Source organism: Dasypus novemcinctus, chromosome 23 (genome assembly GCF_030445035.2).
Source record: "Dasypus novemcinctus isolate mDasNov1 chromosome 23, mDasNov1.1.hap2, whole genome shotgun sequence".
NCBI lineage: Eukaryota > Metazoa > Chordata > Mammalia > Cingulata > Dasypodidae > Dasypus > Dasypus novemcinctus.
The window spans coordinates 59,419,272-59,436,295 of NC_080695.1; the positions used below are offsets into that span (position 1 = coordinate 59,419,272).

The window sequence follows — 17,024 nt, forward strand, 5'->3', positions numbered from 1 at the left end:
AATGTTGAGATAAATGGCATTTGACTCCCCAAAGAAGAAGAGGCATTTTATATCCCCACCAACAGTGTATGAGTGTGCAAAGGCTAAACATCTTAGTGTTAAAAATATATTCCTCCTGACACAAGGGATTCAGAAAGGAGATGATTATTTGGACAAAGCTGGAAAACTAAGGGGAACTGGAACCTTCCTCCCCCAGATTCTTGGCTTCCATGCTTCCTGTAATAACACATAGAGCTTAAATAAATGGATTTGGAAATGACCAATTCAGTTCCATATCTGTTTTCTAAGCTCCTCTATGTTAATTTATTCAACAAATATTCATTGGGTGCCTACTATGTAAAAAGCAATGATTTAGTTCCTGGGATAAACTGTGAACTAAATAAACACAAATCCTTCCCTCTAAATAGGGGAGTCAGATAATTTATCAAATAAATTATGGCTGCAAACCTCTCTATATCAGATGTCAGTAAGTACTGCAAGAAAAGGAAGTGGGAAAGGATGTGTAATTCCACACCCTGTCAGGCCTGAGGAACAGGCTTGGCGTCATGCAAAGGCAGCATAAGAAAAATGGTCTAAACGTGCAGCGCAACTGTCCTGGGAATGATGAAAACACACCGAAAAAATGTTGCCACAATGAAAATTATAGCCAACATTTCATCATGACTTAAAAAGAAAGGAAAAAGTCTTTGTGAGGCAACCACAGCTATGAAAGAAGACCAGAAAGCAGACATCCAAAAATGCAGAATCTAGAAGGTCATAAAATAGGCAAACATGAAATGAGAACCCAGGAAAGAAATCGAAGCAAAAGACAAAACCAATTCAGAAACGACAGCTATGAGGAGATTACTATTAGTAGATTTCCTTTATGGTCATGAGGACATCACTTTTTCTAAATAACCCATGGGAGCTTGAAAACAATGTATACTCTCTCACTGTTGGCCACTAGTTCTCCATCTTTCCACTCAAACCTGTTAGCAGTGTGATTCAAATCTTCTCTGTCATTATCCATTCTCTTCTTTGGTCTGTTTAATCTAAGTCAGTTTCCTGAGAGACCTGGTTAAGTTTCTGTTGGAATTCTTCCTTGCAATTGTCAATTTTTGTGTCATTTACTTTTAGGGATATTGTTAGATGCAGAACAGCTCAGAATTTCAAGATCCTACTGAAATACTTTTATATTTAATCCTAATATATATTTAATATATACTAGGATTTAATATATTAAATTCTATTTAATAAATAAAAATAAGTAAAAAGAAAGAGGTAGATCTATCTGGATATCATGGAAAGATCATTAATATATACTAAGTTAAAAAGCTAAGGCATGGAGGAGTAGGAGCATGTATGAAGTTTTTCTTTTTCTTTTTAAAAAGGCTTACACATCTTCTTATATTTTAGGAAATTTTCCAAAAAGATGAAGACAACCTTTAACTGTGGTTAAATCTGGGAAATGGGAGTGGGGGGCGAGGGAGACCTTAATATTTGCTTTATAACTCGTTTCACTACTTTTTTTTTTTAATCGATTTTATAAAAATATTACATTAAAAAAAAATATATGAGGACCCATTCAACCCCACCACCCCCACCCTACCACTCCCCCCCCCCCAGCAACACTCATTCCCATCATCATGACACATCCATTGCATTTGGTAAGTACATCTCTGGGCACCTCTGCACCTCATGGTCAATGGTCCACATCATGGTCCATACTCTCCCCCATTCCATCCAGTGGGCCCTGTGAGGATTTACAATGTCCGGTGATTGCCCCTGAAGCACCATTCAGGGCAGCTCCAAGTCCCAAAGATGCCTCCACATCTCGTCTCTTCCTGCCATTCCCCATACCCATTAGCCACCATGTCCACTTTTCCCACTCCAATGCCACCTTTTCTCTGTGGACATTGGATTGGTTGTGTCCATTGCACCTCTATGTCAAGAGGAGGCTCAGATTCCACATGGATACTGGATGCAATCCTCCCGCTTTCAGTTGTAGGCACTCTGGGCTCGTTTCACTACTTTTTATTTCTACTCTTTCTCCCTCCCTTTCCCCCAGCTTATAGATAATTTTCATAGTTTAAACAAAGGAATTAAAGTTAAAAAGGAAAAAAAAAAAAGAGTTGCTCTTTAGCTCTGGAATGCTAAGGCCTAGAGAAGATTCAGGGAAGTCAATCAGGCAGGTGCATTTCCAGCAGATCTGCATCTCAGGGAAGAGTGAGGTTTGCTCCCACAGCAGAAGCTAGGGTTAGCCTATTCTCTCAGGCTAAGGAAGCAGATGATCTCAGCCTCCACTGGCCCTGGGGACTAGGAGGGCCTGGCATGGTGCTGCCTGGCCCAGGGCCTGGGGACCCCTCCTGCTGGTTTGGCCAGCCCTGGGGCTCCTGGCTGGAAGGTGCCCTTGATTGGTCTCACCTCTTTCGTGGAGGCTGAATTGTGGGTACGGTGCTGACTCACAGAATCCCTTCTGAGACTCCCTGGGTTGGTACTTGGCCCATGTGAATGGACTGGCAGCTTTATATACCATCTCAAAGGGACTCTCTAGGAACAAGGCCAGTTTGTCGCTCTTTCCTTATCTGGTTTTCTAACAGACCCTAAAGCCCCGTCTTGTTTCCCCTTCTTTCCACTCATATCAACTAGGGGACTTTTTAAAAATAACATTAGCCACTACTTGGCTAACACAATGGGCCAGGCACTGTGCTAAGAGCTGCCTGCGTGTCCACTCACTCGGGCTTCCAACCACTTGGGCTTGTATTTGAACTCGGTGGTCCAGCTCAGGGTCCTACCTTCCATTACAGGGTCCTGGTGCTAGGTCCCAAACTAAGGTCCCAGATCCTGGGGTGTATTTTCTCAGCTGCCCTGAGCCCCAGAACGAGGACTTTATAACCCGTGGGGGTGCAGAATGTCCGCCATTCTTTATTTTCAAAGGGTACTCAGTACGGCACCTGTCATACTAACTGAGGTAGAGGCAGGGAATCTTCCAGTAGTTAATGACCACAAGCAGAAACGTTCAAAATGAGCACTTCAAAGAAAGGCTTACTCCAAACTTGAAAGAGGCCTCGTCTACAAAGCTACAATGAAGAGCGGTGAATTAGACACAGTAAAAGGATGTCTGTTTCCAAACTTTGGAAAGGTGCTGCTTCTGGTGAAATCACCTAGATCAGCCTGTTATGGGACACCAAGCACTTCTTCCTTGAATCTTCTCATTCAGAGACCTCCCCCCGCTCAGGCAGCTTTTCCAGCACTTTCTATACTTCCCGTAAGGAGGCAAAATGGCGGGGAGTCATGAGCACTGGATTTCGGGTCCCCGAGTCCTAGGCTTGGTCCCTGGCTCTTGCCTTTGCAACCTGAGCGGCCTTGGGCTAAGTCCACCGGTTTCTCTGAGCCTTGGTCTCACTGTGCATGAAATGGTCATGATAATTTCCACACATTAGAGCGGCTCTAAGGACTCACAGCAAGATAATGACTTCCAGAGTCTGGTGGGAAACAAGTACGCGAAAGTGTTAGTTGTCCTTCCTCTACCCCACACCCAAGTGTAATAACCCTGCCTTTTTATCAGTGTCCCACACTATGCAACTAAAAATAAACATGTCATTTCCAAAGGAATGGAAAGTTCCCCAGGGATAAACAGTGTTTAGGTAAGATGTTAGCAATGAAGAAGTGAATTCTAAATTACAGAAAGCCAAGTTTAATGAAAACTTTTGCACTATGTTCAGCAAGCTCTAAAGTAAGGGGGAAATGGAAAGGAGAAATGAGTTTATATGGCTACGAGTTTCTAAAAAAGAGTCTGGAGGCTGGCAGAAGGATTGCCCTCAGGCACAACTGAGCAGAGTCAGAGAGACAGATAAAGCAGAAACAACCCCCAGATATTGGTTCCTATGAAGGCTAAAGAGTCCCATGAGAGTTATGGTCATGGCCGATGGGGTTTACTACCAGGGCAGATGGCCCCTCTCTGGAAATGGTGTTTATGTGTGATGAATCTGGACTCAGATGGGATCTCCCTTCATAAGACTTTCATACTAATCTGCTGGAGGTGCAGTTAACGTTGGGGTTTAAGATATAGTTAGGGGATTTGAATCTCTGGACTGATAATGTGATAGCCAGGTCCTGAGCCTCAACAGACTCCAGCACCTACAATCTGATTTATTGGACTTACCACACTCAGCTAAGATGGAGTTGAAGAAGGACAATCACCACACCATGGAGCCTAGAGTGATTACAACTGAAAATGGGAGGATGGCAGCCAGCATCCATGTGGAATCTGAGACTCCTCTTGACATAGAGGTGCAATGGACACAACCAATCCAATGTCCACATAGAAGAGGTGGCATTGGATTGGGAAAAGTGGACATGGTGGACGATGGGTATGGGGAAGGGCAGGAAGAGATGAGAGGTGGGGGCGTATTTGGGACGTGGAGCTGCCCTGGATGGCGCCTCGGGGGTGATCACTGGACATCGTGGATCCTCACAGGGCCCACTGGATGGAATGGAGGAGAGTATGGGCCATGATGTGGACCATTGTCTATGAGGTGCAGAGGTGCCCAAAGATGTACTTACCAAATCCAATGGATGTGTCATGATGATGGGAACGAGTGTTGTTGGGGGGGGAGAGGGGGGGTGGGGGGGTGGGGTTGAATGGGACCTCACATATATATTTTTAATGTAATATTATTACAAAGTCAATAAAAAAAAATAAAAAAAAAATAAAAAAAAAAAAAGAATCTCTTTAGAGATTCTTCACCTTTGCATCATATACCTTCCTAAAAAAACAGGCAAAATATCGCAGCCAAAGCCAAGTAAGACTTCACTGGCATATGGAGGTAAGGACAGATAAAATCAAGATCCACCACCAAAGAAGTTCACAACATTTTAGGAAAGTTAGTTATATTCCAGAAGCTATTATGATCAGAAGCCAAGTGATAAGTTCCATTAGCCCTTTTTAGAGTATTATGGCCCTGAGATTCAGATGGAAAGATGACTTTCAGCTGGATGAAATCAAAGAAGGCTGTGTGCAGTTAGGAGCATTTAAATCAGAGTAGAGCAACACCGGAATCCACTTGTCTCTAGCCCTGCCACTCCCTTGGTTCAGAGCATAATCTCTTGTAAGATCTTTTGCAAGAGCTTCTTCGTAACTAGGCTCACTGCTTCTACTCTAGCCCCCTGCAAATGATCCTCCACACTAAAGCCATTATGTAATTTCTAAACGACAAATCCGATCTGCATGTGACACCTCTGATTAGAACCCACCCGCGGTGCTTCACAGCGATTAAAGGAAAACCCCAACTTTTCCATAAACCCTGTCCTTGCCATCCAATTTGGGAGGAGGTAGATGATGGGGGACACAAGGGGTCTCCCAGTCCACCTTTGAAAGGTAGCCATTCTCCCCTTCCAGAATAACAGAATTCCTTATCTTTAGTTGGGAAAATAGCTGCCCAGAGAAAAAAGTTTATAATTTTCAGAGTCCCTGACCATGACACTAGGCTCTGGGCAAAGGAATATGAGCAGAAGTTACATGTATAACTTCCAGGCTGTGCCTTCTATTCCCACTTCTCCTGCTTCCTGCTGGCTGGAATGCAGAAGTGATGGAGCTGTCTGGGGCACACATTCCAGGGCCGGTCCTGAGGCCAGGAGAGCAGCAAGACGGAAGGGACCTGACACAGAGAGGATCACATGGGGGGCCTTGTGCCAACCTGAACTGAAAGGAGTTCACGAGAAATACACTCCTATTTTATTTAGGTCACAGTTATTTGAGTTTCTGTCACACAGACACACTTACAGCCAAGCAGGCTGTTCTTCTGGGACTGGACCATGACCCAGAAGGGTTGACCCATGCCCAGAGATTGAAACTGATGTATACTTCCAAAAATAATGCCTCAATCACCACATGCACTACCTGTGCCACCCTTCAGGAACCAGAGTGCTAGGTAATGGCAGTGCCAGGCAGTAGGGGGTGCTGGGCAGTGAGAGGTACTGGGCAGTGGGGGTGCTAGGTGGTGGGGTGCTAGACAGTGAGAGATGCTAGGCAGTGAGGGGTGCTAGGAGGTGGGGGGTGCTGGGAAGTGAGGGGTGCTGGGCACTGGAGAGTGCTGGGCAGTAGGGGGTGCGAGGTGGTGGGGGTGCTAGGCAGTGAGAGATGCTAGGCAGTGGGGGGTGCTAGGCAGTGAGAGATGCTAGGCAGTGGGGGGTGCTGGGCACTGGAGGGTGCTGGGCAGTGAGAGGTGCTGGGCACTGGAGGGTACTGGGCAGTAGGGGGTGCTAGGCAGTGGGGGGCAGTAAACCCGGGATGCAGCGAGAGTGTGGGAGCCCTGATATGTTCTGAGAAGGGGAGTCAAGGTAGGAGGACAGTGTCTTCATGAAGAGTCATATGTCAGATGCACAAAGGATGGTTTAGAAGGAAGGGAGTAGAGGGAGAGGGGCTGACAAAGAGGAAATGTCAATGGTTTTCAGCCAACAGGTAATAAAGACGGGACCAGGGATGTGCCACTGAGCATGGAAAGACAACAGACCATATAAATGAGAGTTTTATCCTGTTTGAACCTGGAAACATGGAGGAGAAAAATATGTCAATGTTCTGTCACTGTCTGAACTTGTTACCATTGGCCACAGTTTTCCATAAATTCCCATCAAAATTAAAATAACTTGTACACTAAAGGACATACAATGAAATTAAAAAGACAAACTTTCAATAGGAGAAAATATTTGGAAACCCCATACATGATAATGGTTTAATATCCAGAATATATAAAGAAATCCTACAATTATCAATAAAAAGACAAACAATTCAATTAAAAAACCGGCAAAAGACTTGAATAAACATTTCTCCAAAGAAGAGATAAAAATGGCCAAAAAAGCACATGTAAAGATGCTTAATATCACTAGCTTTTAGGGAAATGGAAATCAAAAAAGACAATGATATACAATTTCACACTCATTAGAATGGCTACTATTAAAAAAAAAGAATATTACAAGCATTGGAGAGGATGTGGAGAAATAGGAACACTCATTCATTTTTAATGGGAACGTAATATGGTGCAGCCACAGTGGAAGACAGTTTGGCAGTTCCTCAAAAAGTTAAGTACAGAACTAACATATGACCTGGCAATCCCTGTACAATCCCAAAAGAAGTGAAAGCAAGGCGTCAAAGAGGTACCTGTAGACCAATGTTCAAAGTGGCATTATTCACTATTGCCAAAAGATGGAAGCGACCCAAGTGCCCGACGAGTGGATAAATAATATGTATACACATGCACAGTGGAATATTATTTAGCCATAAAGAAGGAAGTTCTGATACTTGTGACAATATGAATGAACCTTGAAGACATCATGTTGAGTATAATAAGCCAGACAAAAAAGGACAAATATTGCATGATCTCACTAATATGAAGTAATTAGAATAAGCAACTTCCAATACAGAAACTAGACTATAGGTTACCAGGGGCTGGGCTAGGGGCAGGGAATGGAGACTTAATATTTAATTGCACAAAATTTCTCTTTTGGTTGATGTAAAAGTTTTGGTAATGGATGGTGATGGCAGCACGATGTCATGAATATAATTAATGGCACTGAATTAAATATTCGAGTGCAGTTAAAAGGAGAAATTTTAGGTTGCACATGTTACTAGAATAAAATTTTTTAAAAACCCATAGGACTGTACAACACAAACAATGAACCCTTACGTAAACAATGGATTACAGTTAATAGAATTATAAAAAATGTTCTTTCATGAATTGTAACAAATGTACCACACTAATGTAAGGTGTTAATAATAGGGTGGCATATGGGAGCTCTGTATTTTATGCATAATTTTTCTGTAAGCCTACAACTTGTCTAACAATAATAATAATGAGGAGGAGGAGGAGGAGTTGATATGCAAATTCAGTTCTAGTCCTGGCAAGTCCCTGGAGAGATAGGAATGAGCACAATTCATTTCTTTTTTTTTATTTTTTTTATTTATTTATTTATTTTTTTTATTTATTTAATTCCCCTCCCCTCCCCCGGTTGTCTGTTTTCTGTGTCTTTTTGCTGCGTCTTGTTTCTTGTTTCTTTGTCCGCTTCTGTTGTCGTCAGCGGCACGGGAAGTGTGGGCGGCGCCATTCCTCGGCAGGCTGCTCCCTCCTTCGCGCTGGGCGGCTCTCCTTATGGGTGCACTCCTTGCGCGTGGGGTTGCGGGGGACACCCCTGTGTGGCACAGCACTCCTTGCGCGCATCAGCACTGCGCATGGCCAGCTCCACACGGGTCAAGGAGGCCCGGGGCTTGAACCACGGACCTCCCATGTGGTAGACGGACGCCCTAACCACTGGGCCAAAGTCCGTTTCCCACACAATTCATTTCTGTTGAGAACTTCTGGGGTGCCAGATGTGTAGAAAAAGTCTCATTTAGAATGATTGCCCCTTTTTATTTTAGGATTTCATTTTTTAAAAAAAAGATTTATTTATTTCTCCCCACCCCCTTGTTGTTTGCATTTGCTGTATCTGTTTGTTGTGTGCTTGTCTTCCTTTTAGGAGTCACCAGGAACTGAACCCGGGACCTCCCACGTGGGAGGGAAGTGCATAATCGCTTGAGCCACCACTGTTCCCTGCTTTGTTGGGTCTCTCATTATGTTTCCTCTCTGTGTCTCTTGTTGTGTCATCTTCTTGCATCAGCTCACTGTGCCAGCCTGTTGCAACAGCTTGCTGTCTTGCTCGTCTTCTTTAAGAGGCACCAGGAACCAAACCTAGGACCTCCCAGGTAGTGGGTGGGAGCTCAATCACTTAACCCACATCTGCTTCCCTAGGGTTCCATTTTGAAGCCTGTACTCTGACCCTAAATCTCCAGTCCCATTTGGAGTTTTATATACATGACCTAATGAAAAGTCAATAGGAGTTTCACAGTTAAAACTCCGAATACAGTCACTACCCTTCCAAAGCCAAAAGCAAAAATTTAAAGCGCCTCAGTCATTCTACAGCGAGAAGTACAGAAATTGTCATCCTCCAGGCATGTATTCAACACACCCATGCTGTCTCCATGTGCCTGGTCACGGACACGCCAACACAAGAGAGACGTTCTTTCTGCCCTCGAGGAACCAAAGGCGAGAGGGGCACAGACTTGAAACAGGCAATGACCAGGTGGCGTCACAGGAGTTACAACGTCACGTGCTGGGTGCACCGGGCGCTGCGGAGCCAGAGTGGCGGCGACTATCCCAGGTTGGAGGCATCAGGGCTTGCAGGGGAGGCCACTCTCCAACCAAAATCAAAAGGCATAGGAGGAATTACAGCTGCTGAAGAAAGGGGAAGAGAAGAGAAAAGAGGGCTTTCCTGGGTCACAGGAATAGCAAAGACTGGTAGAAAGGGAAGAAAGAGAAAGAACCTGGTGCCTTTGGGAAGTGGGGCAGTGATGTGTGTACAAGCTGTAGTAATATAAAAAGCTTGTACAATGTACAAGGCACTGAGTCATGCACTTTACACACAGAGTCTAGTGTAACTCTACAAGAACCCTATGAGCTGGTGTTGATAGCATTCCTTTCCCAAATGAGGAAACTGAGGCGCAGGTTAAGGAATGCATTGAAGGTCACAGAGTTCAAAGATGGTACAGCTGAATTCTACCCCAGGTAGGGTTGCCAGATAAAATATGGGATCCCCAGTTAAACCTGAAGTTCAGATAAGCAATGAGCAACTTTTAAGCATAATTCTGTCTCATGTAATATTTGCATTCCTGTATTTTTAGTTGCCAAATCTGGCAACCCTAAACTCAGGTCACACCTGACTCTGGAGCTCGTGTTCTCAGCATTGAATGGAAATGGGACCGCGTCTCCTGGTCCCTCATCCCAACAGCAGATGCAGGAAGGACACTACTAGGGAAGGGGGTGAGGTGGGGGGCTGCAGTTGAATCCAGGAGCCGCCACGCTTAGATACAAGACCATGGCTTCAGGTCCAGTCCCTTAAACAGTCGGCTGGGCCACGTCTCCACAATGCATCACCTACCAGTCATCTTAAACACGCTGGGCGTACGATTTGTTGGTGAGGGCACAGGAAACTGTTACACTCTCAGCTGAAGTATAAATGGTTTTCTTTAGCCCAACTTAAAAATACACATACACTTTGATCCAACATTTTCATTTCTGGGAATTTTTAAAAAAATATGTGCAAAAAAAAGGTACAAGCAAGATTTTGTAGCCAGCTTGTTTGTAAGAGCCCATCAGGGCTGGGACTAGGGTGAGGAGAGGGAGGGGCAACATTTAAGGTGGCGCTTACTCTCATATTCATGCAAATGCGGACTCTGCATCTGCATGACCCCCAGGAGTGAGTACCTCCTTAAACAATGCTCCCCAGGCACCTGGCTGGTCAATATAAACCACCCACCTGCAGGAGGGCTGCCAGGACACCGGCCATGCAGGGGAATGCTGGGCAGCCATCGCAACAAATGAGGCAGCTTGTCTGTATCAAGGCAGGAAGAGCAAGACCAAAACAGCATATGTAATTTGCTGCCAGTTATGTCAGAAAAAGAGAAATAACACGTGCATTACTATCTCTGGAAGGATGCCTAAAATACAGCTAGTATGTGCTGCCTCTGGGGAGGGAAATTGGATAGGTGGGGCATGGAGTTGGGAGGAAAAATACTTATATATCCTTTTGTAACTTTTGAATTTTGGTCCATATAAAGAGATCCCCTATTAAAAACATAAACAAAATTATGAAAACAGAAGATAAAGAGAAAATATGCAAATATTCTTAGAAATGTATCTGAGGAAGATACACAAGAAACTGGTAATGTTTTTGAGAGGGTAGTGGGTGTCCATTGTCTACTCTTGTGTACAAGTTGATTTTTTCCCATATGCACATATTACCTCAAAAGTGGAACACATAATCACAGGTATGCTAATTACACATACATTACACTGTGTGCACATGCACATGCACATGCTTTTATCTGACTGTTACTAGAAGTGAACAAAACTGTATGGCTTCATATAACCCAGGACAAGCCTAGACAGGAAAGCACTGGTGTTTTTGCACAACTCCTCATCTTGATGGGATGCACACTCAGTTTCGTGAGTATACAGTATCATTTTTTCTCCCCAAGGGACTGCACGCCAGAGAGAATGAGCAGAGCAGCGCAGAACCGCATCCTTCTGTTGGAGTCATGGGAATTCCTCTTCTGCTGTAAAAAATAAGAAGGTCGGATTGTCTTCTGTACCTGAAAGTCTGGCTTCAGTCACGAGCAAGCCTTTCTCAGTTCCAAGAGGGATGCTCAAAGCTCTCTCCCAGGGATCTGTTTTTCAGCTAAGGAATCTTCTAGTTTTCTGTACCTTTGGCATAAACATGGGTTTTGATTATATACAGGTTCTGTGCAAAGTTTAATTTACCTCTCATCACAATTAACAAAATGATATGCTGTTATTAGGATAAAAATCCCAAGCCCAGTTCCCTTATCCCACAATTAAAGTCTTTAGGGCAGGGTGGATTAGAAGTTCCCAACATTGAAATGTACCTAGGATGGCCATTAGTGGAATATTGCCATGACAGCTCAGAAGCAATGGTGAATCCCTCGGATGGATGCGATGAACTCTTGGCTATGGAGATTTTCTTAGGATTTTAATGCACTACAATTTATTATTAAGAACCCATGTGGGTTCCTGCACTTCCAAGAACACTGGTGCCCACATTATAACCTTTTTATTTTTTTTGAGATTAGGGTTCTACCTTCTGAAGGAAAATAACCATTATGCTTTACAGAAAGTGTTTCTCAACCAGAAATGCAATGCAGGCAGATACCACAGAACGGTGGGGCTCACCTGCCAAGCACAAAACATCACAATAATACCCATTTCATTTTCTCCTTTGGGGGTAAAGGAGGAAGGAAGCTGCTGCAAAGTGCTGGGGGATAGAACCCAGTTACACAAAAAGAACAGGAACCGAATGGTGAAGACTTCAATGCCATGTGTTTACATGACCCTTTAGCCATTCCCACTCCAGCCAACAACATGCAGAGATGGCAAAATTCCACTAGCAAACTACTGTTAACAACCATCCATCTCTGAGAACTTCAAAATATTTTCTCTTCCCCAAGGCGGTTGTTGAAATAACAGATATTGTGAATAGATTTCAATAGTGTTATAAATCCACTTACTTTTTAGTAAGAGGCTTTTTTTTAATAAAAAAAAAGAACAAGCAAACCAATGTTCTCTGTAGCGAACAGATAAGATGTTGCTTATTAAAAAAAACAAAACAAAACCCTGTTTCCTCCTTCCTGTAGGCATGAGAACTTAAACAAGAACTGATGATGATACACTCAACTACTGTGAGAAAAGTTTAAATTTAACGAGCCGGACAAGCTTAGTAAGCAGAAAAACGGTCAGATGGTGTAAGTGTAACAGTTTATTAATGGAGCCTTTTACTCATTCAGGGGGATGGAGAGTGAACTTCCCAATTCAATATGAGTAACAGCAAATAGAAAACAAAATCGATATGTCCACGAGTAGTTAAACTCTGAGCAGTCACTTGCAAACCAAATGATTTCTAAAGCAGCCACAGGGGAGGCAGATGAATGGCAGTTTGTAATGGGGAAGAATTTCCCATCAGAAGGACTGTGGCTGGACTTTGTCAGCTCCTGTCACACCTGCATGGTGGTCTCGGGCAGCCCCTGCCTCAGGGGCTTCTTGCTGCCTTGGGGCTTTACACAGGCTCTGGCTACCCCACAACCCCCAAGTCTGGGCCGTGCAGTGAGAAGTCATCTCCAGCAGTGCTTTCTTGGCACAGTGAAGCTGCTCGGTAGGAATATGTGCGTTTGGTTTCACGTGGGATGGGCTGAGTGCTGAAACTAACAGAGAGGCATCAGGATGCCCACAGAATCAGCTGGAGCTCTCAGAATTCCTCCGCATGGCGGTCCAGGCAGGTGGAAGAACACGGCAGGTCTGGCAACTTCTCCATCCAACTCTACCTTCACACTCACACACGAGAGCACTTCTCTGTCTTCTAATGGAGATTCCTCATGGAGCTCTGGCAAAGCTTTAGGCAACTAAAAGTGCAGTGTGGCTTTCTGCAATCTGCAAAGTTGCAAACTGAAGTATCTGCCACAAAGGTTGGGGTAGGCGGGAGATGAGGAGGACAGTGGGACGTGGCCTAAGCAGCCGCGCTTTCCTAACTGGATGCTCCCAGGTGTTCTGGAAGGAGAAATGTGCTCTGGGAAAACCTGCCAGCTGCCGCAGGGGTAGGACAGGGGCTTGCGGGCCTTTCCCTTTCTCCTCAGAGGCTCCCGCTCATGCCCTTTTCTCCACAAAGGGCTCGCCCTGTTAGGAAAGGGTACCCCCACCTATCTGGCTGCCCAAGGAGAAATCCAGGATCCCTCCCATCCATCTCCACATCCTGGAGACCCCACTCCCCCATCTCAAATCAGTCCTCTGCCCACTGTGTCCCCTGCTGCCAGGGGGACCCACGTTAGCTCCTGCTTCCCCAGGAAACTAATGGTTCTGTTGACTGCCCACACCCACCTCTGCTCCCTCCCACGCTCCCTCCTTCTCAGAGATGACAACAGGTAGGTCAGGATGGCCTGGGGGCATCACACCACCTTCTCTGGTGGTGACGATACCAGGAGACAAGACACCAGGCATGCTCAGGGCCCAAGATGCTCCCAAGCTCGCACACTCCAAACGTCCCTTCAACGTGCTCTCTAGGACGTTAACTGTGTGAACCTAGCCTCTGTCCTCTACGAAGTCTTCTCAAATGTTACCCACAGAACTCATAAGATCACATTTCTTCTCCCCCAGAGGACTGCAATAACCTCCTAACTGCACCCCTTACTTCCACAGTGCCCCTCAACAACTCATTCTTCACATAGCCACTGGCATGAGCTTTTGCGACCATGTCCCCCTCCCTCACCTCTCCCAATCAGACAATTCAGAGCTTCATAGACTCCATCTCATCTAATCCTCACATCATCCCTTTTGGTGCAATGGATGGCCCTGTTTCACCTCATGCAAGAGAAACCTTCTGGAAACCTTGGACAGTTCCAACCTTTCACAATTCAATACTAATAGTGACACGGGATGGTGTATTTGTTACCAGCTGAAATGTCCTGCCTTTTTGTGTGAACAATGCCAAGAAAAGGACACAATTCTTGGCAAATGTTGAATTTGAAGTGATTTGCACTATGTCAAGGCTAAAGAATACAGTGAGGTGTTTTGGGGGGGGTCTCATGCTATTTCAGGTTCATGTGGCCTCAATCCCACTGCTCTAGCATAGCCTTTTACAGATGAGCAGACCAAGGCTTAGTGCAGTCAAATGGTAGGAGCTGGGAGGCAGGACTCAGACTTGAGCTGCGCAGAGCCTGGGGCTCAGCCCTGGAGGAGGAGACTGGGCACTGCTCAGCAACAGGGCCCACAGGTAGGGACTGGGGGTGTAGAGTACGGGGGGAGGGAGTGGGACACCTGGTGGTGTAAATCACACTCTGGGGCCGAGCAGCTCTGACAGGTATGCCCACAGTTGTTATTACTGAGTATCTGCTATGTGCCAAGGCACCAAGGTAAGCTAAGCACTTTACACATATTATTTCATTGTGATAACAACCCTGTCACTACGACACTGCCTCTTATTAATGATGTATGGTCTTCAATTCTCCAGCTCTAAAGTAGTAATTGCAAACTTGCTGTCTTCTATTTTCAAAGGCTGGTGAGAAACCAAGAACAGTAACATAAAGATCCCAGGGCTAGATGCCCAGTGTAGTGCACATGGCTTAGACCAGAGCTGAAGGGAAGAAAAGAGACTTCCAGATGATGAGGAGACAGTCCTTACAATCTCTTTCAAGGAACCATCTACCATGTGAAGATAAAGGGCAGCAAGAATATATACAGAAATAACAGCTGAAGCCTTCCCCAATTTAACATGACATGAATGCACATATCCAAGACACTCAACGAACTCCAAACAGGATAAACCCCAAAGACCCGCACAGAGGCATATTATAATCAAGCTGTCAAATGCCATAGATAAAGAGAGAGAATTCTGAAAGCCACGAGGGAGAAGCAACATGTCACATACAAGGGAGTCTCAATAAGATTTTCCAGCAGAAACCATGGAGGCTAGAAGGCAATGGGATGACTTTAAAAGGCTGAAAGCAAAATATTGACAATCAAGAATTATACATCAGGCAAAACTGTCTTTCAAAAATGAGGGAGGGATTGAGATATAAGCAGGTAAACAAAGGCTGAGGGAATTCCTCACCTCTAGACTGGCCCTATAAGAGATACTAAAAGAAGTTCTGCAGGTTACAAAAAGAGGATACTAGGCAAATGAATGAAGCCACATGAAGAAAGAACATCTCTGGTAAAGATAATGGCCTGGGTCAATATAAATGACAGTAGTACTGGATTTTGGGTTTATACTTCCTACAGGATCTAATAAGCAAATGCATAAAATGTAATGATAAATCAGTGGTTTTGGACTCAGTGCATAAACAAATGTAATTTATAACAAAACTACATAGAGGGAAGTGGCTGTGGATCAATCAGTTGGGCTCCCGTCTACCATATGGGAAGCCCTGGGTTCACGTCCTGGGGCTTCCTTATGATGGCAAGCTTGCCCGCACGTGGGTGTCACAGAGTGCCACTGGCCCGCAAGCGCTGCGGAGGGCTAACTCAGCAAGGTAATGCAGCAAGAAATGGAGACAAGTAAAAAAAAAACAACACCACAAAGAGCACACAGTGAATGGACACAGAGAGCAGATAACAAGCAAGCTGCAAGTGGGAGGGGGGAATAAATAAAAAATAAAATACAGACACAGAAGAACGCATAGTGAATGGACACAGAGAGCAGACAAAAGCAAGCCAGAAAGGGGGGGAATAAAAAAAAAAACTATATAGAGGTGGTGCCATGGAAGGGTATAGGAACATAATTTGTTTATACTATTGAAGTTAAGTATCAAAGTAAACAAGACTGTTATAGGTTTACAGTGTTAAATTTAAACCCCATGATAACTACAAAAGAAAATATTGGAAATTATGCAAGTTCACAGACACAGAAATGAGAGTACAGATTGCTAGGGCTGAAGAGCAGGAGGAATGGGGGTCAAGGCATAATGGATATAGGGCTTCTGTTTGGGGATGGGAAAATTTTAGTAATGGAAGGTGATGAGGGTACCAAACATGGTGAACATTTTAATGGTGTGTTTGGGAGTGGTTGAGATGGGGAAGTTATGTTGTATTATATATAGGATTCCACAATTTAAAAAAAAAGAAGAGCAACTAGAGGAACAATGACAATTAAATGCAATACATGATCCTGGATGGGTTCCAGCAAGGGAGGAGAAAAGGCTCAAAGGGGCATTATTTGGACATATGAATAAATGGGAATATAGACTATAAGTAAGCATTATATCAATGCTAAATGTCTTGAACATGATAAAGGCACTAAAGGTATTTATATAAGTGGATATCCTATAGGAAATTTACATGGCAGTTTTAAGAGTTCAAGGAGCATGATGTATACAACCTACACTCAAGTGTTTCAGGAATGGATTGGGGGTGGGGCGGGGAAGGGCAAAATGTTAAAATTGGTAGATCTGGATATCTGGGAGTGGGGTATGTTAGAGTGCTCTGTATGGGGTTTGCATTATTTTATAACTGTCCTGTAAATTTGAAAGTATTTCAAAATAAAAAGTTAAAGACAAAAAGAAAAGCAAATGACACCAAAATCATACAATTTTGTTAGCCTTGCAGAGTGGCCTTCACTTTACGAATGTGTTGTGTGCAAAACCTGTTCATAAGCTAGCTACCTGGAATGCACTCCAGCCTGTGCCAGAAATAGCATTACAGTGGTTCTACCCTAGGCTAACTCATGGAAACCCAATTAACCCACAATGCGGAAGAATGCACTATTTCCACTATATAAGGGTTACACTGAGCTCCCTTCCCTAGCTGCACTGTTTACTTTTCCGGAAAAACATTTGAGATTTGTTACCATTGCCAGATTGTATGTCTTTTCCTGCTTTGGAAAGGCTCTTATCAGCTAGGACAGCAACCTAACCACTATTTATACCCACTGGTAGCAGCGAACATAAGGGAATT

At 44.3% G+C, this 17,024-nt stretch overlaps 1 protein-coding gene across 2 annotated transcripts in view; it reads right to left on the reverse strand.

Moving 5' to 3' along the window:
* CPPED1 (calcineurin like phosphoesterase domain containing 1) overlaps positions 1-17,024 on the reverse strand; it is a 112,885-nt gene that overhangs the window by 30,416 nt on the left and 65,445 nt on the right. The gene's annotated exons all lie outside the window — the stretch shown is intronic.